The sequence below is a fragment of the Macrobrachium rosenbergii genome, chromosome 41 (assembly GCF_040412425.1).
Source record: "Macrobrachium rosenbergii isolate ZJJX-2024 chromosome 41, ASM4041242v1, whole genome shotgun sequence".
Classification (NCBI taxonomy): Eukaryota; Metazoa; Arthropoda; class Malacostraca; order Decapoda; family Palaemonidae; genus Macrobrachium; species Macrobrachium rosenbergii.
The window spans coordinates 47,188,546-47,212,099 of record NC_089781.1 but is presented as its reverse complement, the minus strand read 5'-3'; the positions used below and the strand labels follow the sequence as shown (position 1 = coordinate 47,212,099).

Genomic DNA, 23,554 nt, shown 5'->3' with positions numbered 1-23,554 from the left:
ATTTCCTGACAGACCACAAACCCAGTCTGGTTTGGCAACACTTCTGACAGACCACAACAGTTCCGTCCTTTGACCTACAGTACAGTTCAGTTCACACTGTATTTACAGCATAGGTGTGGCCATTTTTCATAGGATTCTGGAATGTAAAAATTTACTATTTATAGTACTGTACAATATACTATAGTACACAATATACTGTACTACTGTACAGTCCTGTATGCAACTATAAAGGAAAGTATTTTATAAAACAATATAAAGTGTATAAAAATGAAAAAAGTGAAGAATTGCTTACCTAATTTCAGTGATTTTGAAAGATACGCTGTACTGGTTGTGGGAGATGGAGATGTGCATTACATGGTATGGTACAGTAGTACTTAACACTTACACACTACAGTACTGTGCACTGTATACTGTAGTTGCTGATGAGTTCTGTACAGCAGGTACACAGTCTGTAATGAAAATATTAAAATTAGTACTGTGCAGTACAGTAATGTACACAGTATATGTACAGTGATGTACACAGTACTACATGTACAGTAGTAATGTATAAACAGTACAGTACATACTGTACTATTGTAGTAAAATGTAATTTTGTTAAATACTGTACCATGTATATGTACAGCATTATAGACAGTACAGTATACCAAATAAAAAAAGTGAATCTTTCCTTATCTTTTTTTTTTTTTTTTGTAAATTTTCATGCTACATATCCCCTGGAAACTGGCTAAGTGGTGGGATCTTCCAGGGAGTCTGGAATGATAAGATAAAAATGATACAATACAGTACTTTAGTCCAGTACAGTACTGTACTGTACCTGTAAATGTACTGTAATAAATACAGTACAGTACAGTACTGTACTGTAAGTCTTTTGTAACACAGTAAAAAAATGTGTACAGCAGTACTGTACACCTAAAAATAAAGTACAGTATGTACAGTAAGTAAAAATAAAGAATTCCTTACCTGGTGGACATTGAGAGTTGGGGTTTGAGGATGGGATCACTGTACTATCTGATGCAGCAGGAGAGGGTGGGCATGCTTGGGAGGAGGCGATAAGTTCTGGATCTTGAATAATGATACAATCTGTACAATACAGTACTGCTGTAGTATACTTATTTTTTCTAAAATTTATAACAATTGATAAAACCATTTGAACAAAAAAAGTGAAGAATTCCATACTCTATTAGTACTCTACTGTACAGTACCTGTTGCAGCTGAAGAGGGTTCAGATGATTCAAGTGGGAGGAAACCTTCAAAAGTTTCTTCAAGGGAATCTGGGTCATCTGCAAACATGAGGCTCAATTCTGGAATGACAATAAAAAAAATTAGGTTATGACACAGTACAGTACTGTATACACAATTTACATATGTATGTACCATACAGTAAAAAAAAAAACTTTCTTACCAGATAGAACGGGAGAGGCTGGTGAGTCTACTGCAGGCAAGTCTATTTCTGGTGGAGGGTCATCACTTGTAAGGTGGTGGCTTTATAAGAGACCCATCGCACCATGGTGGTCTCTTTCGAGCACACACGTGTGTGCGTTCGTCATACCTTCAGAGGGACCCAGACAAAGAGAGAAGAGCATCCCGTTTTCTCTCTCTCAAGGAACACAACTTCTACCACACAACATTTCCATCTGTTTCTCCCTAACCATTGTTGTCTCGATTTATGTACAATTGCCACTACTTGCATTGCCATGCAAGCATTCTAATCTTGTTCTCATAATGTTCCAACAAGTCTTCTGTATCAAACTGTATGTATGTTTCTGTTTGTGAAGACGCCAAACATCTCGCCATTTCACATATATTATGCTACTGCATTGTATTCATTAATCTGTCTCTAATCTCATGCAATCGGCCATATGTGGAATTTCCTGGCCTTTCCATTGATATCTGTTTTATTACTGTACGTTTATTATGCCTCTCACAATCGCCATCTGTTTGTCTGCCGACCAACACAGATGTTCGAAACATTACCTCTGTTTTGCCCTGTCTGTGCATAGATGCTGCTTGCGGCTCGCACCAGCCAATAAGAACTTCGAAGATTCTGTACATTTATTCAGTAAAGAACCACCAATAAACCAGTCAACACCTAGCCATATGTCACTCAATCCCTTCCTTACACTGGTGACCCCGGAGTGACACAAAGGAGCCGATGGCAGACGGCCGACCCAAGATGATGACCCACGCTCCAACAGACCCTTCACCACCTCCCCACTTCCCGCCGTTCCTGAGCTCTCAGTAGATGTCCAACCCTCCGAGATGACCCACCCCACCACAGGAACCCTGGACGCCTCCTCCAGGCAGCCTGCTGCCGCCCCCGAACTCATACTGGATGACCTGACCAACGAAGGACCAGCCAACGTCAGCCGATGTCATCCTTCAACCCGCTACTGTCCTCGAGTTCCTGCCGGCCCCCGAACTCATACTGGACGAGCTGACCGATGAAGGACCAGCCGATGTCATCCTTCAGCCTGCTGCCGCCCCCCTCGCGCTGGCTATCGAAGGATCAGCCGCCATCATCCTTCAGCCTACTGCTGTCCCCCTCAAGCTGGCTACTGAAGGATCATCCGACGTCATCCTTCAACCTGCTACCGTCCTCCTCGAGTTCCTGCCAGCCCAAGGCGCCCATTCCAATTATCAACAAGACGATTTCTGCATCGACACCTTGCCCTTCAGCCTCCTACCTGCCCCAAGCCTTCAAGGACCCAGACAAAGAGAGAAACACGATTTCCCATTCTCAAGGAAGGCAACTTCTACCACACAATATTTCCATCTGTTTCTCCCTAACCATTGTTGTCTCGATTGTCAGGACCCTTCTCTAAGGGCTATCATACATATACACAAGACTTTGCAGAAGAACAATAAATTTCAACAGGTGTTCTCCAAAGTTAAAGTCACGAAAGGTGAGATAACAGTCAATGTGCAAATATTAACAGAGAGGGATACTAATACCAAAAGTAAAAATATTATAATATATTTACAGGCACGATACAGATAGAAGTGATTGCCGGAACCACTACAAATACATCAAAATATGAAAAAGATTCACACAATTACTATGTACACAATAATTTCAGCAAAACACCCACACTATTAATTAGAGAAACCAATAACACATTCTCAAAATAAGGAGGTTCCGAAAGAAAAGAGAAAATAACGGCCAGAATGAAGCCTAACAATTTACAAAACTAAGTTGCCCTGACAAAAACAAAGTGGCCACAAAGAGTTTTAAGCTCCACAAAAATCCTTATATGAGGAACTGCAGGTTGATGCAAGGAGACGTAACGGAGTAAGGCAAAGCGAGAAGGGGTTCCCCACAACTTTCCAATGGCCGAACGTTACTCGAAGAGGTGGGAAGGTATTCCCCACAATTCTTTAAAGGTCTGCAGACCAACAGAACGATCTTCACACGGAAGGTCCACGTCTCTCTTACGAAATTAGGAAAAACTTATACCTACTTACAGCGAGGTTCCCCAGGCAGATACTGGCCCAAGGCTACAGCAAGATGAGGCAGCAGCGTTGCAGCAGGATATCACTGCGATGAAAGAGTGAATATATACACAGAATACAGGTGTGACCTTGCTGTAATCCAAATGTACGAACACGGTGGCCAGAACTAGACTGCCCTACTAGGGCTCAGGGACTTCCGATTACACCTCGGCAGTCCAAGGAAACCAAAAACAGGACTCTGAGAAAAAACAGGCCAAGGATCAAAACAGGAATAGAAACTCAAAATCATGTGGAGGAAGAAAACTCAAAACCCTGATGGGGAAACTAAAATAAACAGCAAAATAGGGTAAACTAAAGCTAAACAAAAAGAACAAAGTTCTAACATGATTTATGTACAGTTACCACTACTTGCATTGCCATGCAAGCATTCTAATCTTGTTCTCATAATGTTCCACCAAGTCTTCTGTATCAAACTGTATGTATGTTTCTGTTTGTGAAGACACCAAACGTCTCTCCATTTCACATATATTATGCTACTGCATTGTATTCATTAATCTGTCTCTAATCTCATGCAATCGGCCATATGTGGAATTTCCTGGCCTTTCCATTGATATATGTTTTATCACTGTCCGTTTATTATGTCTCTCACAATTGCCATCTGTTTGTCTGCCGACAAACACAGATGTCCGAAACATTACCTCTGTTTTGCCCTGTCTGTGCATAGATGCTACTTTGCGGCTTGCACCATCCAATAAGAACTTCGAAGATTCTGTACATTTATTCAGTAAAGAACCACCAATAAACCAGTCAACACCTAGCCATATGTCTCAATCCCTTCCTTACACTGGTGACCCCGGAATGACATGGAGCCGATGGCAGACGGCAGACCCAAGATGATGACCCACGATCCAACAGACCCTTCGCCACCTCCCCATTTCCCGCCGTTCCCGAGCTCTCAGTAGATGTCCGACCCTCCGAGATGACCCACCCCACCACAGGAACCCTGGACACCTCCTCCAGGCAGCCTGCCGCCGCCCCCGAACTCGTACTGGACGACCTGACCAACAAAGGACCAGCCAACGTCAGCCGATGTCATCCTTCAACCCGCTACCGTCCTTGAGTTCCTGCCGGCCCTCGAACTCATACCGGACGAGCTGACCAATGACGGACCAGTCGACGTCATCCTTCAGCTTGCTGCCGCCCCCCTTGCGCTGGCTACCGAAGGATCAGCTGCTGTCATCCTTCAGCCTACTGCCGTCCCCCTCGAGCTGGCTACCAAAGGATTATCCGACGTCATCCTTCAACCTGCTACCGTCCTCCTCGAGTTCCTGCCAGCCGGCGCCACCCTTCAGCCCCTACCTGCCCCAAGCCCAAGCCCTTCGCGCCCATTCCAATTGTCAACAAGACGATTTCTGCATCGACGCCTTGCTTTGGGGGCAAGTATTGTAAGAGACCCATCGCACTGATGGCGGTCTCTTTCGAGCACATGTGTGTGTGCGCTCGTCATACCTTCAGAGGGACCCAGACAAAGAGAGAAACAAGAGCATCACGTTTTCTCTCTCTCAAGGAACGCAATTTCTACCACACAATATTTCCGTCTGTTTCTCCCTAACCATTGTTGTCTCGATTTATGTACAATTACCACTACTTGCATTGCCATGCAAGCATTCTAATCTTGTTCTCATAATGTTCCGCCGAGTCTTGTGTATCAAACTGTATGTATGTTTCTGTTTGTGAAGATGCCAAACGTCTCCCCATTTCACATATATTATGCTACTGCATTGTATTCATTAATCTGTCTCTAATCTCATGGAATCGGCCATATGTGGAATTTCCTGGCCTTTCCATTGATATATGTTTTATCACTGTCCGTTTATTATGTCTCTCACAATTGCCATCTGTTTGTCTGCCGACCAACACAGATGTCCGAAACATTACCTCTGTTTTGCCCTGTCTGTGCGTAGATGCTACTTTGCGGCTCGCACCAGCCAATAAGAACTTCGAAGATTCTGTACATTTATTCAGTAAGGAACCAGTCAACACCCAGCCAGCATGTCACTCAATCCCGTCCTTACACTTAATCCTGGAATGTAATGAAGGAAAAAATTAGGTTATGCAGCTCTCAGTAGATGTCCAACCCTCCGAGATATAAATAGGAACCCTATTAGTACTCCAGGCAGCCTGCCTATTGCCCCGGAGTACTTTATAGTGACCAAAAGACCAATGTTCCTTCAACCTAGTTCCTGCTACAGTAAAACAAATAGCTGAAAAAAGCGTCATCCTTCAGCTTGCGGCTGCCCCCTTGCTCCAGATCAGCTGCTGTCATCCTTCAGCCTACTGCCGAGAGGCTGGCTGGTTATCCGACGTCATCCTTCAAGCAATGCTGGTGGAAGGTCAAAGTGGTCAACAAGGCGATTTCTGGATCCTGGAATGATGATGAAAAAATTAGGTTATGCAGTAGTACTTTACCTTCAGAGGAAACAAAGAGAGAAACAAGAGCATCACGTTTTTCTCTCAAAACAATTTACCACATACTGTATGTTTCTACTAACAGTAAAACAAATAAAAAATTGGCAAGAATTCTAATCTTTACCAGATCAAAGAGCTGATGTTTCTGTTTGTTGGTTATTTTAGTAATGCTGCATTGTTAATCTGGGTCTAATCTCATGCAATGGCCATTGATCCTTTGGAATGATGATGAAAAAAATTAGGTTATGCAAACATCTGTTTTCTGTACCAAAACAATTTACAGGTATAGATGATGCTACTTTGCAGCTCGCACCAGCCAATAAGAACTTCGAAAAAAAAAAAAAAAGTCAAAAGCCAGCATTCCTCAATCCCAGATACAGCTTTAAGGCTGGAATGGTCTATTAGTTGGAGGGTCATATATAAATATATAAGGTGGTACAGTAATACAGGACTTTTATAAAAAAAAAGGTTATGTACAACAGTAAAACAATAAAAAGGAGAATTCCTTTCCAGATAGAGCTGAGAGGCTAACAGGTCAAAGTGCAGATCCTGGAATGATTGAAAAAATTAGGTACAGCACTTTACAGTTAAAACAGATTTAAAACAATTTACAGTAAAACAAATATTGTACCAGTAGCTGGAGAGGCTGGTTGGTTATTTAGTAATGCTGGTGGAGGGTCATCGTGGCTTGATCCTGGAATGATGATGAAAAAAATTAGGTTATGCAACAGTACTTTACAGTATAAAACAATTTACAGGTATAGATGTACTGCAGTAAAACAAAACAAAAAAAAAAAAAAAAGAATTCCTTACCAGATAGAGCTGGAGAGGCTGGTGGGTCTATTAGTGGAGGGTCATCACTTGCAAGGTGGTGGGTCAATCCTGGGATTATAAAAAAAAAAAGAGGTTATGCAACAGTACTACATAAATATATGTATAGTAACATACAGTGCAGCAGTATATTGTACAGGTACAGCACTTTACAGATTAAAACAATTTACATATGTACAGTACTGCACTGTACAGTACAACAACAAAAAAACTCCTTACCAGGAGAGGTTGGTGGAGGTAATTCTATTATGTCAGGTGCAGTGGAATGAATCAGGATAGGACTTTTCTTCTGCAATAATAAAAATGATGAAAATGATTGGGTGAATTGTAATGTACTGCATACTGTACTGTACAGTACAGTATAAAATTTATTACAATTTATAAAACATTTTACAGTACAGTGGCAGAAAAAAAGTGAAGAATTCCTTACCTGGGTTAAGAGTTGCAGGTGGTACTGGAGACTTTCTCTTGAAGCCAAAAATCTCTAGCTCAGATTGGATGCTTCTTTTCATCTGCTTCTCCCTTACACTCTCCTTGTAAAAGGTTAGAGTATCCTGAATTACTCTTTGAAATTTTGTGAACCTTTCCACATTAGGTCAATATCAGCCCTTGCTTAAAGTAGGCCAAAGCATGTGACAAGGCTGTAACACTTAATACCCTGGGATTTGGGGCTGGTGCCTCTTCCTCCTCCTCCTCGATCATCTGTTTCTCTAGCTCAGTGAGGTCCTCTGCTGACAACTCCTCTCCATGGAATTCCAGCAGCTCGTTCACATCCTCAGCTTCCACCTCCATGTTAAGCCTCTTGCTATACTGAACAATGCTCTTTCTCACGAGATCAAGATTCTCTCCCTCCTCAAAGCCCGTAAAGTCCATCACAGAATTTGGACACAGCTTCTTTCAGCCCCCATTCAAATTGGATTTCTGGACCGTGCTCCAAGAAGACTCAATGTTTTTTACAGCATCTAAAATACTGTAACCCTTCCAGACTCACTTGATATCCAACTTGTCACTACTATTTTCGGTGACCTTGAGGACATGGCGAAATGTACTCCTGGTGTAGTAAGCGTTGAAGTTAGCAATGACTCCCTGATCCATTGGCTGTAGAAGCGATGTAGTGTTTGGTGGAAGGTAGACTACCTTCACTTCAGGATAAATTTCACCCAAATTAGTAACAATTCTAGACCCTTCTCCTTCAAATACTTCTTAACTGCTGACATAAAGTGATCATTAAACCATTCCTTGAAGATAGCAACAGTGACCCAGGCTTTCTTGTTAGCCTTCCAAATGACAGGGAGCTGAGGCTTGAAAATTCCCCTAAGTGCCCGTGGATTTTCAGCCAGATGCACTAACAAGGGCTTCAGCTTGAAGTCACCACTGGCATTGCTCCCAAGAAGTAAAGTCAGTCTCTCCTTACTGACTTTATGTCCTGGTGCTGTCTTCTCCTCCTTGGATATGTACGTACGTCTAGGCATACATTTCCAAAATAGGCCTGTCTCGTCCACATTAAAAACTTGGTCAGCAGTATAGCCTCCATCCCTGATGATTTCAGTGAGACAACTAGGAAAACCTTGTGCTGCTTCCTTGTTTGCACTAGCAGCCCCACCCTGCAACTTAAGGTTGTGCAAACTTGCACAAACCTTGAAATGAGTAAACCAGCCTCTGCTGGCTACAAATGGTTCACTTCCACTACCCTCCCCTTTCTTCTGCACTACTGCCTTATACAACTGCCTAGCCTTCTCCTGAATAATACCAAGGCTCAGTGGAACGTTACGTTGGTTTCGGTCTTTGAGCCAGACCATCAATAACTTCTCCATCTCCACAAGGTTGGGGTTATGTTGCTTGCCTAATCTAGTAGCAGCACCAAGAGTAACAGCCATCATTGAAGCACCACCTTTCGTTTGTTGTACAATATGTTCCTTATCCTTGACTATAGACTGGAAAGTAGTTCTGCTAAGTCCAAGGGCATGGCCGATCTCAGTGTTCGTCTCACCTGAAAGAAAAGCATTAGCATAAGCTAGGCTTGGCATTTGTTACAAAATTAGGATTACATGTTGTCCCACTAATCTGCATCCAGCACATAAGTACTGTGTTGTAGTAGTACACTGTACATTCAAAAGACCGTGATGTAAATATACAGTAATCTTTAATAGGGTAAAATATTGTCCATGACACATCGGTTGCTAAATTTGCACCTTTTCACTCAGTATTTAATTGGTCAAACAACAAGGAAACAAAACTTTAAGAAATCTTTCAAAAGACTGAAGTTTCATTAAAAAAGTGAGTTACCGTAACCGCCAACGGAAATAAAATACTCTGTACTCTACTGTACTGTACTGTATAGTAAGTATGTGAAGTCTTTGTACAGCACTGTACGTAATGTAAATGCATATTTTTGGATGTGTGTCATGCATACTGTACAGTATTTTCATTCGATATTTATTTGGTCAAACCACAAGTAAATGAAACTTTAAGAAACCTTGGAAAAGACTGAAGTTTTATTAACAAAATGTATTATAATTAACTGCCAATTAATAATACAGTGCATAACCATGTAAAGTCTTTGTAAATGCATTTTTTGGCAGAGTGTCAGGCGGTGGCAGATATGCTAGCATTGTAAAGTCACCACATCGACATCAGCGGAGTGCTTCACAGGCATCATTAATTAAGTCTCCACTGAACAAGTTTTCTTTGGTGACTTCCCATTTTCTTCACACTCAATTAGTCACGCCTAAACGTGCCAGGTCACGCATTTTCTACCATTTCAACTTTATACGTATTTGTACATCTGTCATAAATTATGTATCGTATGTTTCTTTATTCGCAGGCATCAAGACTGTATCCATATTGAAGTTCTGTATGTTTTTGTATTGTAAATTGTACTTGTTCGCCGCATATTATTGTTAATTGTTTTGACCTCAGGTCACGCTCACTGTCATTGTCTTCCATGGTTCGGCGCCAGTCGGCGCGCTATATAAACTGCCTGGATCTGTAATAAAGTAGCAGTAACTTTTACCTGCTCGTTTCTTTTGCACCTCTTACAGTGGTGACCCCGGAGTATCCGGAGCCATTAGCGGACCGACATGGCGACTCAGTCTTGGCTCCAGGAATTCTCCAACGCTCTTAGCGGCCTAAACACGGCGCTGTAACCAGCGTTTGAGCGTGCTGACTCTCGTCGGCAAACCCCACCAGCGTCACTAGTGGACCCACATGGCGCACGAAAGTGCGTTCTGACGCGAGTACCCCACTCCAGTAAGAGGGCAAAGGAGTGAGCATGGACGCGGGTATCCCGTCCTTCATGCATTTAACTGCGGACCTCGCGGACTCGGAGGTCTACTTACCTCCCATCTCACCTGCACCCGTCCCCGCACCGAGGCCCTCCCGCACCTCCACATCCACACCAGCGCCCCGAACACTCCATGGCCCGGCAACACAATCGCGGGCCGCCCTCACCGTAAAGTTGCCACCTTTTATACAGGGAACCCAACGATGTGACGGACGAAATCCTGCAGGCTGACACAGTGCTTAACGCCCTTCCGGAGGACGTGTACAGAAAACTCGTCTCGCGGGTACCCGAGACACACACCCTCACACACAGCGCCACGAAGAAGTTACTCTTCGAAGCGTGCTCCCTACCTATCGCCGAGCGGGCCGCCCGTGCCATCGACCTCGCCGTCAACCCACGTCACGACCTCAACGCAAGAGACGCATGGAGCATGGTCGTAGATCTCCTGTCACTGCCAGATTTCGATGGCACGAAAAAGCAACAGGAAATAAGCTTCGCATGGGAGATCTACCTTTGCCAGCTCCTCCCGGAGGTCCACAACCAGATTCCTCACCCCTACACCATGCCGCTCGACGACCTCATAGAAACGGTGCAACACCTCATGGACTCCATGAAGGCTTCACAGCGGCTTAAAGCGCCCACACATTCGGTCAGCTCCATCCAGCTGGAAGAAGAAGTGGAGCAGAGCGTCAATGCCGTCGCCAGGAGACGTCCACCGACCCACAACAGATGGAGTTCCCCGGGCCTCTGTTGCTACCACAAGTGGTTCGGAAAGGACGCCCGAAACTGCCTGCCGCCCTGCTCGTTCGCCCGTTCAAAAAACGGGGGTGGCGGCGGCCAGCAGGACAAACCGCCATGGCAACTGAAAAACCCAGGGGCTCAGAACCAGTAGGTTTCTATGTCCGCAACACCATCTCCGGCAGGATGATGCTGGTCGACACAGGGGCCTTTAAATCGACCTTCCCGGCATCCAGAGAGGACCGCAACCAGAAACCAGACCCAGCCGCCTTCCTAACGGCCGCCAACGGATCCCCCATCCTCTCCTACGGCACCAGGCCCCTGTCAATCTCCATCCTTGGCCAGAATTACTCCTGGGACTTCATCGTCGCGAACGTAGGAACCCCACTCCTGGGGGCCGACTTCCTGGCGCACTTTGGCCTGCTAGTCGACGTGGGGCGTAAGCACCTCCTCGATACCGACTCCTGGCAGTCTCTCCCATTAACACCGGGACCCAAACCCACCATAAGCGCCGTCGCCCCCCACCAGTATGCAAACCTGCTGTCGGAGTTCCCTGAGGTGTTCAAGCCCGAACTTCGACAAGTCCCCGGGACCCCAGCCAAGCATGGCATATACCACCATATAACAACTAAAGGCCCCCCAACACATGCGAAGTTCCGAAGGCTTCCCCCACAGCGCCTTCAGGAGGCGAAGAAAGCATTCGCGGATATGGAGCAAATGGGAATCTGCAGGAAGGCCTCCAGCCCGTGGGCCTCCCCCCTCCACATGGTGCAGAAACCGGACGGCTCCTGGAGACCATGCGGCGACTACAAACGGCTCAACATTGCAACAGAGCCCGACCACTACCCTCTGCTCAACATGCAGGACCTCCCGGCCTCCTTTCATGGGGCCAAGGTATTCACTAAATTGGACCTTCTTAAATCATATTTTCAGGTACCTGTCACACCAGAGGACATACCAAAGACCGCCATCATCACGCCGTTCGGGTCCTATGTGTTTGCCTTCTACACCTTCGGATTGAGGAATGCCGGGGCGACTTTCCAGCGGCTCATGGACAGCATCCTCGGGGACCTAAAATTCTGCGTCTTCTACGTTGATGACATCCTCATATTTTCCAGGTCTCACAGTGAACACCAAAGGCACATCAGGGCAGTCCTGCGGTGCCTCCAAGAGAACAGCCTCGTCGTCCGTTTTGACAAATGCACCTTCGGCGTCCAGAAAGCAGAGTTCCTGGGTCACGAGGTATCCCCGGCAGGCGTCCGTCCACTCACATCAAAAGTAGCAGCCGTAACCAGGTTCCCGGCCCCACCTCCGTCAAGGCCGTCCAGGAGTTCCTCGGGATGGTGAACTTCTACAGGCGGTTCATCCCCGGGATCGCACACACCACGGCTCCCCTGACGGAAGTCCTCAAAAGCCAACCAAAGTCCCTGTCTTGGGGACCCAGCCAGCAGCAGGCCTTCACCCTGACGAAGGCCGCCCTCGCCGAGGCAACCGCCTTGGCACACCAGGATCCCAAGGCCCCTCTCCAGCTAAAGACGGATGCCAGTAATGTCGCCTGCAGTGCTGTCCTGGAGCAGGTCGTCAACGGCGCCCCCCAGCCCATCGCCTTCTTCAGCAAGAAATTCAATCCCGCAGAGACCCGCTACAGCACCTTCGACAGGGAACTCTGCGCGATGTACCGCGCAGTCCGGCACTTCAAGTTCCTCCTGGAGGGGATGCCCTTCACAATCTTCACGGACCACCAGCCACTGGTTCACGCCTTCACGAAGCAAGGGGACGCATGGTCTTCCAGGCATCAGCGCCACCTCTCAGCCATAGTGGAATTCACCTGCTCCGTCAGGTACCTCCCCAGCAGAAAAAATCCTGTAGCAGACGCCCTCTCCAGAGTCGAGTTGAACGCAGTGCAGCTCGGTGTAAATTACCAAGACCTCGCCAGAGAACAGGCCGCTGACCCAGAAACCCCAGCATACCGCACCGCCACCACGTCCCTTAAGTGGCGGGACGTGACCCTCACCCCTGGAGGCCCAAGTCTCCTCTGCGACATCAGTACGGGTCAGCCCCGCCCTTTGGTTCCAGCCTCACGTCGCCGCCAGATATTCGACATAATTCACGGCCTCTCACATCCCTCTGGCAGAACTACGGCCAAACTGCTCTCAAAAAAGTTCGTCTGGCACGGGGTGCAAAAGGACGCCACGTCCTGGGCGAAACAGTGCCTGCAGTGCCAGACCAGCAAAGTGGGTCATCACACTTAGTCGGGGGTAGGCGAGTTCCCACAGCCAGAGCGCCGCTTCGGCCACATTCATGTTGACGTTGTCGGGCCCCTTCCCCCATCAGGTGGATCCAGATACCTCCTGACGGTGGTAGACCGTTCGACAAGGTGGCCCAAAGCCACACCCATGCAAGAAGCCACTGCCAGCGTGTGCGCCGAGGCCCTGCTTTCCAGTTGGGTTAGCCGCTTCGGCGTCCCGGATCACATCACAACCGACAGGGGCCCGCCTTCTTGTCCGAATTATGGTCCGCCCTGGCTCAGCTGCTGGGGACCACGCATCACACCACCACGGCGTACAACCCGGCGGCCAACAGCCTGGTCGAACGGTTCCACAGGTCCCTGAAGGCATCCCTCATGGCCCGCTGCACCGCCGAGGACTGGAAACATCAGCTGCCGTGGGTCCTCCTCGGCTTGAGAACGACCCCCAGAACCGACGGCACCCCGTCTGCAGCCGAACAAACCTACGGGGAGCCCCTTGTGGTCCCGGGCGAGCTTGTGACAGAAGATCGCCACACCCCATCACTGCAGAGGCTCCGCGAGTTCGCCCCTTGCAAGCACACGTACACCGGCAGATCAACCATCTTCACACCGCCAGAGCTGTCATCCGCCACCCACGTCTTCGTCAGAGTCGACGCTGTCCGCCCGCCACTGACCAGGCCCTACAGGGGCCCCTTCCGCGTGCTGGAGCGGAACAGCAAGGCGTTCCTGCTGGCACTCCCTGGGAAAGACGACTGGGTTTCAATAGACCGCTTAAAGCCCGCCTTCCTGACGGAGAGCACCGACACCGCTGCAGCACCCTCCCCGCCCAGCTGCACTTTGCCACACCCACGCCCCCGCAAACGGCGGGCGCGCGGCCGTCCCAGGAAGGGCCCGCCCGCAACAGCAGCCCAGCAGCCTCACGCGCGGGAGACCCCTCCGTTGTCTTCAAGAAGCAGCGGCACCCTTTAGCGTCCCAGCAGATATACAGATTAATCAGACGTGTCCCACGTCTTGCGGGGGGCCGGGGGGGGGGAGTATTTGTAAAGTCACCACATCGACGTCAGCGGAGTGCTTCACAGGCGTCATTAATTAAGTCTCCGCTGAACAAGTTTTCTTTGGTGACTTCCCATTTTCTTCACACTCAATTAGTCACGCCTAAACGTGCCAGGTCACGCATTTTCTACCATTTCAACTTTATACGTATTTGTACATCTGTCATAAATTATGTATCGTATGTTTCTTTATTCGCAGGCATCAAGACTGTATCCATATTGAAGTTCTGTATGTTTTTGTATTGTAAATTGTACTTGTTCGCCGCATATTATTGTTAATTGTTTTGACCTCAGGTCACGCTCAATGTCATTGTCTTCCGCGGTTCGGCGCCAGTCGGCCGCTATATAAACTGCCTGGATCTGTAATAAAGTAGCAGTAACTTTTACCTGCTCGTTTCTTTTGCACCTCTTACAGCATGACTGCCATATGTATTCATAAAACCAGCGCAACTGAACAACCTCTATTTTTCTTGATCACGCAAATGGACATACATATTGTCTTCGTATCATAATTATGTACAAAAACAAAAATACAGTACAGTACACTAATGCAGTTTTCATATAAATTTTACACACAAAAGCATGAAAACATATAAATTACGGTAGGGCAAAAAAGCACCCAGGACTTGCCGATTGCTACCAAAATTTGCACATTTTCATTCGGTATTTACTTGGTCAAACCACAAGAAAATGAAATTTTGAGAATGCTTGCAAAAAATTGAAGTTTTATTAACAAAATGTGTTATAATTAACTACCAAATTAATAATATATAACCATGTTAAGTCTTTGTAATTACAGTTTTTGATAGCGGGTCATGCGCCATCAACGGAAATGCTACCGTGTCACGACCAGATATTTTACCCTAATATATAATAACTTTTATAAAAATGTGAAATTTAATTTGCCTAATCCTTTACTATGGTCTGCACAGTAGTTCTGCAAATATTTAATGCCATATTTGATGAACTTACAAGTAAACCTTGGCCTGATGGCAATGGATACTCAGGTCTGAACAGCCTAGAAAAAAGAAAAAATTCTCACCTTTTTCAGAACACTTAACAGTTAAATGTCATATTTCAGCTCCATCATGATTGATTTCCTTTTCTTGTTGGCATTTCCATCGCATGCAGGATTCTGGCGGCTATAGAGTCAGCGCTACCAATCTCAGTGAAAGGGACACACAGATTGATGAAAATATGCTTTCTGAGGCTGTGGGTTGTTTGGTACAGTATTCATCCGCCATGCACATGCGTGATTGACCCAAGCAGCGGGCAGGTTGTTCTCCGGCCAAGTGTAGTTACAGTACGATCAGAAACGAGTTCATGTCTACTGCAAGGGGGTATCTTATGCAGCCGATAACTGGTTATCGGTGTCAATAACAGTTGTTGGTGTTTTTGGCGCCAAGAACTGGAAATCGAATAATTAAAAAAACTGTATTTTTTATGGATATTTTTGAAAACTGTCGTAAAACCGGATCGCTGCTAACCGAGTCTGCTGGCAACTGGGGACTGCCTGTATATATATATATATATATATATATATATATATATATATATATATATATATATATATATATATATATATATATATATATATATATATATATATATATATATATATATATATATAAAATTGTATACAGCATATATATCTCTCTATCAACAACCCTCCCTTTCTGTGTATCTATCTATCTCTGCATCTCTCACATCCTACAAGTATCCTTTTGCATAAAGAGAGAGAGAGAGAAAGAGAGACTTTGCCCAGGTGCTAACCCTTTCATGGTCAATATGTCAAGGTGATTGACAGTTACACCTTCATCCCTCTCCTAAGTCTCAGACAAAAAAGATTAAGGAAAACAATTTATTGAACTAGAATTTTACCTAATTCAGTATATTTTCTGTATTCAATTGATATTTTGCTGTGTTTACATTAAAATTAATATTTGAAAATTAGTAAATCATTTATTTATCATACAAAAAAGATAAACGTGCATTTTACATGTGCATAAAAATTCACTCATCTTGTGAGAGGGTGCGAAAGAAAGAGCAGGTAGACAAGTACTGCTAGTTTATTGAGGAAGCCACCCACTTATAAAGCGGCATGCGGACGTCAGTACAAAGACATACAAGTGACCCGAGGTCAATCATTCTCTATGCAAAACAGGACAGGTACATACAGATAACGTGACAATTAAAAATAGTAGAGTAGATACAAAAATGCTCTGACACATACACAATATATAAGGGCAAAAATAAACAGGTAATAAATGTTCAATTACATAATGAAAAATAGGGCTGAGTACCCTGACCTAGGGTCAGGTGTGAAGGCACCGTAGAAGACGGGGGGGGGGGGTTCTTCATAGAAAACCCGTTGAGTGGGGACTTTACAATCTCAGTAGAGAGAGAGAGAGAGAGAGAGAGAGAGAGAATAGAGAAATACAACTCACACACTAGGGACAGTACAGACCACAGCATCAAGCCACAAGCTTTGATATTGGACACTTCCAACTCTTTTAGCCAATAGCGTGTCGTCATGGAAGAGACAGACAGAGAGAGAGAGAGAGAGAGAAAGAGGGAATGAACATCGTTTTATTTATACAGTACGTATTACACGATAATAGATTGATATTGAGGGATTTTCCTTTAAATTTTGATAGATATTTTGCTGTTTTTGCATTAATATTGATATTTGAAAATTAGTAAATAAGTTATGCATCATACAAAAAAAAGATACATGTTACATATACATGAAAATTTTCTCTCTCTTATCTCAGTAAGAGAGGGAGAGAGAGAGAACAAAAATACAACTCATACACTATTGACAGCACATACAAAGTATCGAGCTACAAGCTTTGTCCTTGGCTACTTCCAACTCCTCGTGGAAAGAGGGTTGGGGGGGGAGTGAACATCGTTATTTTGCGGTGATAATAATCAATATTGAGGGATTTTACTTTAACATTTGATTGATATTTTACACTATTTACATTAATATTATATGAAAATTAGTAAATCTTTTTTATCATAAAAATGTATTTAGTCACGAAAATAAAATGAAAATACAGTAATTAGTGAATATTGCTCTATGAAAAAATCCGTGAATTAGTGAATTTCCCCACAATATATTTCAAGATAAGTTCCACAGATAAAACCGCTAAAATATGAATCCGCGATTGCTAAACTGCGATGTAGCGGGGGTCCACTGTATACTCTATACATATATGGTATAGTAATTATTAATATCAGCTAATTCTGGAGGTTCTTGTAGATTGACTTATGATAATTCAGTACAAAGAGAAATTAAATAACACAAAAAAAAATTAGCCTAGCCTGCACTATGGGATAATATATATATATATATATATATATATATATATATATATATATATATATATATATATATATATATATATATATATATATATATGTATATATATATATATATATATATATATATATATATATATATATATATATGCATATATATAAATATATATATATATTTATAATATATATATATATATATATATATATATATATATATATATATATATATATATATATAAATAAATATATATTTTATATATATATATATATATATATATATATATATATATATATATATATATATATATATATATATATATATATATATATATATATATATATATATATATATATATACCTAGCCTACTTACACTATACAGTATCACAGGCAAACAAGTGATGAAATCACAAAAGGGGTAGTAAAGCCCAGCCACAAGAGACAGATATGGAGGTCAGGGATACAAAGGAAGGGGTAGGTCAAGGCCTTTACTCTGTAACCTGATAAACTATGATGAAAGCAAAAAGTAGGAGTCTTTTCTCAGTCAGTACAGAAAGCGAGTGCCATTATAATACTCACAACACTAACCATACCTGAAGAGATACACTTGCTGGCACTTTTTCAACCGGTACAATTTGAAGACACATAGCAGATGTATCCACTCAGAAGCGTGCGATCATATAAACGCACCTCTTGTTTGTGGGTAACAGTTTTTTGTCTTTTTTTTTTCTTTGTCGTCGAGAATAATACAGTGAACTCATCCTGATTATTGCTGTTGCGGACACTAGAGTGATGTTCAACAAAAACCTGGGCCAGGTCAGTGGTGGGTGGTATTGGAATCAGGTGCTCTCGCTTAATTTTCACATCATTTCAGTGTAGTATTATACTAGGCCATCCGTTTTAACAAAAGGTCCATACCCGTACTCATACTCCTACTCATATTTGTATCATACCCATACCCATGTCCATACCATACCATACCATACCAGTTCCTCATTGACGGGTTGATATCGTTCTCGTCTAGCACTTTGCTGGGCCTGCGTTCGATTCTCCTGCTGGCCAGTGAATTAGAGGAATTTATTTCTGGTGATAGAAAATAATTTCTCGGTATAATGTGGTTCAGATTCCACAATAATCTGTAGGTCCTGTTGCTAGGTAACCAGTTGGTTCTTAGCCACGTAAAATAAGTCTAATCTTTCGGGCCAGCCCTAGGAGAGCTGTTAATCAGCTCAGTGGTCTGGTTAAACTAAGGTATACTTAACTTTTTAACCATACCATACCCATACTCATACTCATACCGAAGCTTTTTCAATATGTGTATTATAATGGCACTTGCTTTCTATACTGCTTGAGAAAAGACTCTTACTTCTACTTTTTGCTTTCATCATAATTTATCAGGTTGCAGAGTAAAGCCCTACGCCCCAGCCCTTCCTTTGTATCCCCAGACCTCCATAACTGTCTCTTGTGGCTGGGCTTTCTGATTTCATCACTTTTTTAACTGTGATTTCAGTCCTTTTTTTTTTTAGCAATGGCAATGCCCTAGGTCGAGAAAAATGTGGTAGCAAAGGAATGGGGTTGTTTAGCTTTTAGATATAGTTTCTTAGGCCTGTGTGGCTTCTTCGTGATAATGGTCAGCTCAACTAGTTTGCAGCATAATTAAATAATTTATATATATATATATATATATATATATATATATATATATATATATATATATATATATATATATATATATATATATATAATACTATAATATACAGTATATATGTGTGTGTCTGTGTGTAAGTGAAAACTAGGGTAGGTCAATGATCACGAAAACCAAAACCATGTAGGCAAATTCAACATGTGATAGTTTTTAATTAAGACTAGATCATTCATGACCTGTTGGGTCACTTTTTTAGTTACTACATTTTTAACAAAAGGCCCATACCCAAACCCGTTCCCATATCCATACCCATATCTGTACCATACCTATACCCATACCCAATTCCACAACTGTACCATACCCATATCCATACCATACCTACACCCATATCTGTACCATACCCATACTCATACCTGTACCATACCCATATCTGAACCATACCCATACCATACCTATACCTATACCCATACCCGTACCTGTATCTGTACCATACCCATACACATATCTGTACCATATCCATACCCATACCCATACTCATTCCCATATCTAAACCATACCCATACTCATTCCCATATCTGTACCATACCCATACCCATACCCATAATGATACCAATACCCATTCCCATACCTGTATCCATACCATACCCATATCTATATCAATGCCATACCCATACCCATATCCGTACCATACTCATACCCACAGGAAAATTAACCTAATTAATAATAGTCAGCAGAAGTCTACGGGCATCACCAGCCCCTTTTACCTTCCAGTGTGCAAACAAACAAACATTTCAGAGTGTAGTATTATACTAGGCCATCCGTTTTAACAAGAGGTCCATACCCATACTCATACTTATACCTATATCTGTATCATACCCATCCTACAGTCCTGTATTTCTCCTTCTTCATTATTAATCCGTTAGCAATAGTCGCGTGAGATAAACTCATGGACTTACTATTTAACTTTAGGAAGACAAGTGTTTTGAAAGCACCCAACAAGAGTTCGAATTTCTTAATAGTCTGTCCTAATTTTTTTACAAAACTATACTAGGGCAACCTCCAAAAAAACCTTCAATCCCATGAAAAAAATGCAATAATTTAAAGCCACAGGAAGGAAACTCTTACAAATAAGATATATCAACTTATCACAACGGAACTGTGGTAAAGTACCACGCACCCAGACAAAACAAAAATCAATAAATATAAATTTTGTATAAAACAAAAGAGAAACAAGGTCCCTCCCTAAGAAAATAATGGAAAAAAGTGCTCTTAAAAACATAATCCTGGCATACTCGGCCATAGAAATTAAAGTGAAACCCCTGCCCCTATACTCAGTATTAAAACCAGACACTAATTCAGACTCACCCTCCGTGAAATCAAAAGGAGTTCGATTACTCTCAGCCAGACAAGAAGCAAATCACAACAAAGCCAAGCGAAACCCTAAAAGAAAAAATCAACAATAACCCTGATAGCTTTCAAATAACCATAAGTCAAACCCCGCCAGAAATAATATACTAAGCAAAATTAAAGCAAGACTTACCTAATAAGAAATAGTCTGAGCAATAGCACGAAGACAACCCAAAAGGGAATACTTAGAATTAGAAGCCCAGCCCGCCCCTATAGAAGAGTAGGCTACACTCTTGCTCTAGTACAACAAAGGAAGAAGAATAAGATCCCAAATTCGAAAGAAAACAAGCCAAGCTCATATGGCATCAAACACCAGCAAACTAAAGCAATAAACAACCTAAACACAGTAGACAAATAATAAGGAGTAAAATTACTCGTAGCAAAAGTTTGCTCCTTAGTGAATAATTTGACAGCATCAGCAAAAGGCTGTAAGAGACCAGCATAACCCACTTTATTAGGACCCTTGCGAATCTGAATGTAACCCAAAGTCTTACGCTCAAGCAATGTAAAAAAAGCAACAGAAACCAAAACCAAAATCACTAAAATTAAATAACTAACCAGCTTAATCAAAACCATCATAGAAAGAATTCACAAAGAACTACTTCCTATTACCTATAGTAATCACTATATTAACGGATCCTAAATGCGACGCACTAATCTGCATAAAGATTATCTCAAAAGCTCAATCCTTTCGTACTAAAGCCATTTTTAAACTCTTAAAAGATAGAAACCAACCTGGCTCACACCGGTTTGAATTAAATCATGTAAAATTTCAAAGGTCGAACAGACCCACCAGCCAAATGGCTACACATAGCTGAAATTTTAATTCAACATCGAGGTCGCAACTACTCTTGTCGATAAGAACTCTCACAGAAAATCACGCTGTTATCCCTAAAGTAACTTATTCTCTTAATCCCCAAGGGAGGATCAAACACTAATTAATACTATAAAATTCAATAGACAGTTGCATATTACATCTACATCTCCCCAACGAAATATAAACTAGACAAAACTACTTTTCACCCACATCACAAATCAAGCCTAACTTATATTAAGTTTTATAGGGTCTTATCGTCCCACTAAATAATTTGAGCCCTTTCACTCAAAAGTTAAATTCAGACATCTTAAAGGAGACAGCTTGTCCCTCGTCCAACCATTCATTCAAGCCTCCAATTAAAAGACTACTGACTATGCCATATACCTTCGCACGGTCAAATTACCGCGGCCCTTTAAATAAATCATTGGGCAGGCTAGACTTTATAACTAATTCACACAGACATCTTTTTGATAAACAGGCGGGGACAAAACTGGCCGAGTTCCTTCTAAACGCCTCTCCAAGTATATAAAAAGTAAATAATACTCAAACATAAAAATTAACTTCAATCCTCCTTATCTAAACGTTTTACCTGTCACTTAAACAGTAAATGAAATTCTTTACTAAAAATAGCAAGCGTCTTATAAATATAAGAACCAGATATACAAAGATCGACTAACATATCACCACTAGAGATTCATTACAAATCACTTTACAACGTAAAAGAGCAATCAAATCTAGCTCTCCTTGTTTCGGGACCTCAAAACCAGTATGCCAATATAGTTCACCACTGATACAAGAGGTACGAAGATTAAACACTACTTTACCCCAATTCAGTAATAATTCCATCACTGTACTTATCAACTACAATGTCTCAACAAAATTCTACAAAATACTAACCAACAAAATCAGTTAATTCTTTATCAAACTAGGCCACAAACGAAATCACTCCAATAACAAGCAGTTATTAAGTAGTGCCTCAAAGGCAATCCCTCCAGCGTAAGTGAAGTGCTTAAACATTAGCTACAACTCGTACTTGTAGATGCATTTTCCAATACAACTACTATGTTACGACTTATCTTACTTTAAAGAAAGAGAGCAACAGGCGATGTGTACGTATCCTAGAGCTACTATCAGGGTGGCTGTTTCCAAATTCCCAAAAAGGACAATTTTTTTTTGCCAACACCAATTTTTAACCTAAATTAAACATGATTATGGAGGAGTTGAAATATAAAAGGTTGTATAATGTGTGTGTGTGTGTGTATATATATATATATATATATATATATATATAATATTGACTTATAGTGTTTAAATGTCAAGTGTTTAAATGTGTATGAATAAAGAACTGAAATTAATATTCATTTTTATTCATGATGGAACAATTAGTACATAACTGTGTAGACTGGCCTTTATACAAGCACACTGCAGCTCCATGCCTAGTGTTCCTAACTGTGCCAACAGCCACTATATAAAATTATTGGCCTAATATAAAAAAAATCAGTGGTTATTTTGACCATCAGTTCTCACTGTTTTAGTATATGTATTTGTATTTATTTATATTTTTAGTATTAAAATATATATTTTTTTTAGACAGACCCAAAAAGCAGGACAAATTAGCATCCTTCTTAAGGTGAAGCAGAACAGAGGACAGAATGCTCAAAAACAGGACTGTCCTAATGCAGGACGTCTGGCCACCCTAGCTACTATCAATCTAACATACTAAAAAAGAAATACAATTAAATCCAACTTCAAGACCTCATTTCAGAGAACTATTCGTCTTCAAATATAATATACTGTAGCCCACCGATATCTTTGCCATAGTCTGCACTTTGACCTAATATACTTAATATAAATTAATTTTAATGGCTATATTAATACACCACCTAATAATGGTGGTATACATGCTGTTCAACAAGACAAAGTAAGATAATTCGTGGCTTATCGTTTAAATGGCAGGTTCCTCTAACTAGGCTTGGATACCACCAAATCCTTTAAATTTCAAGATCATAACTGGTACTAATCAAGTAACAAACATGCTTTAAATCTAGTATAACAGGGTATCTAATCCAGGTTTAAATCTAGACTTCAATGGCCTCCAAGAAATTCCACAAATTTCAACTTTACTGCTGAACCATAAATTTCACCTCTTAACTCTCTAAAAGAAAAAACTCACAAATACATATCCTGTAGCCAATAACCTTATATCCTCCATATTTACTGCCAGTCTAACCGCAGATGCTGGCACAAATTTAACCTGAAATTACTAGATCGAAGAACTACTCCAAAACCAAG

General features: G+C 42.2%; 1 protein-coding gene and 1 pseudogene across 3 annotated transcripts in view; one reads left to right on the top strand and one right to left on the bottom strand.

Moving 5' to 3' along the window:
* INPP5E (Inositol-3-phosphate synthase) overlaps positions 1 to 23,554 on the top strand; it is an 830,915-nt gene that overhangs the window by 330,732 nt on the left and 476,629 nt on the right. The window lies entirely within an intron of this gene.
* On the bottom strand, positions 19,328 to 22,414 carry LOC136826848 (NADH-ubiquinone oxidoreductase chain 1-like; annotated as a pseudogene).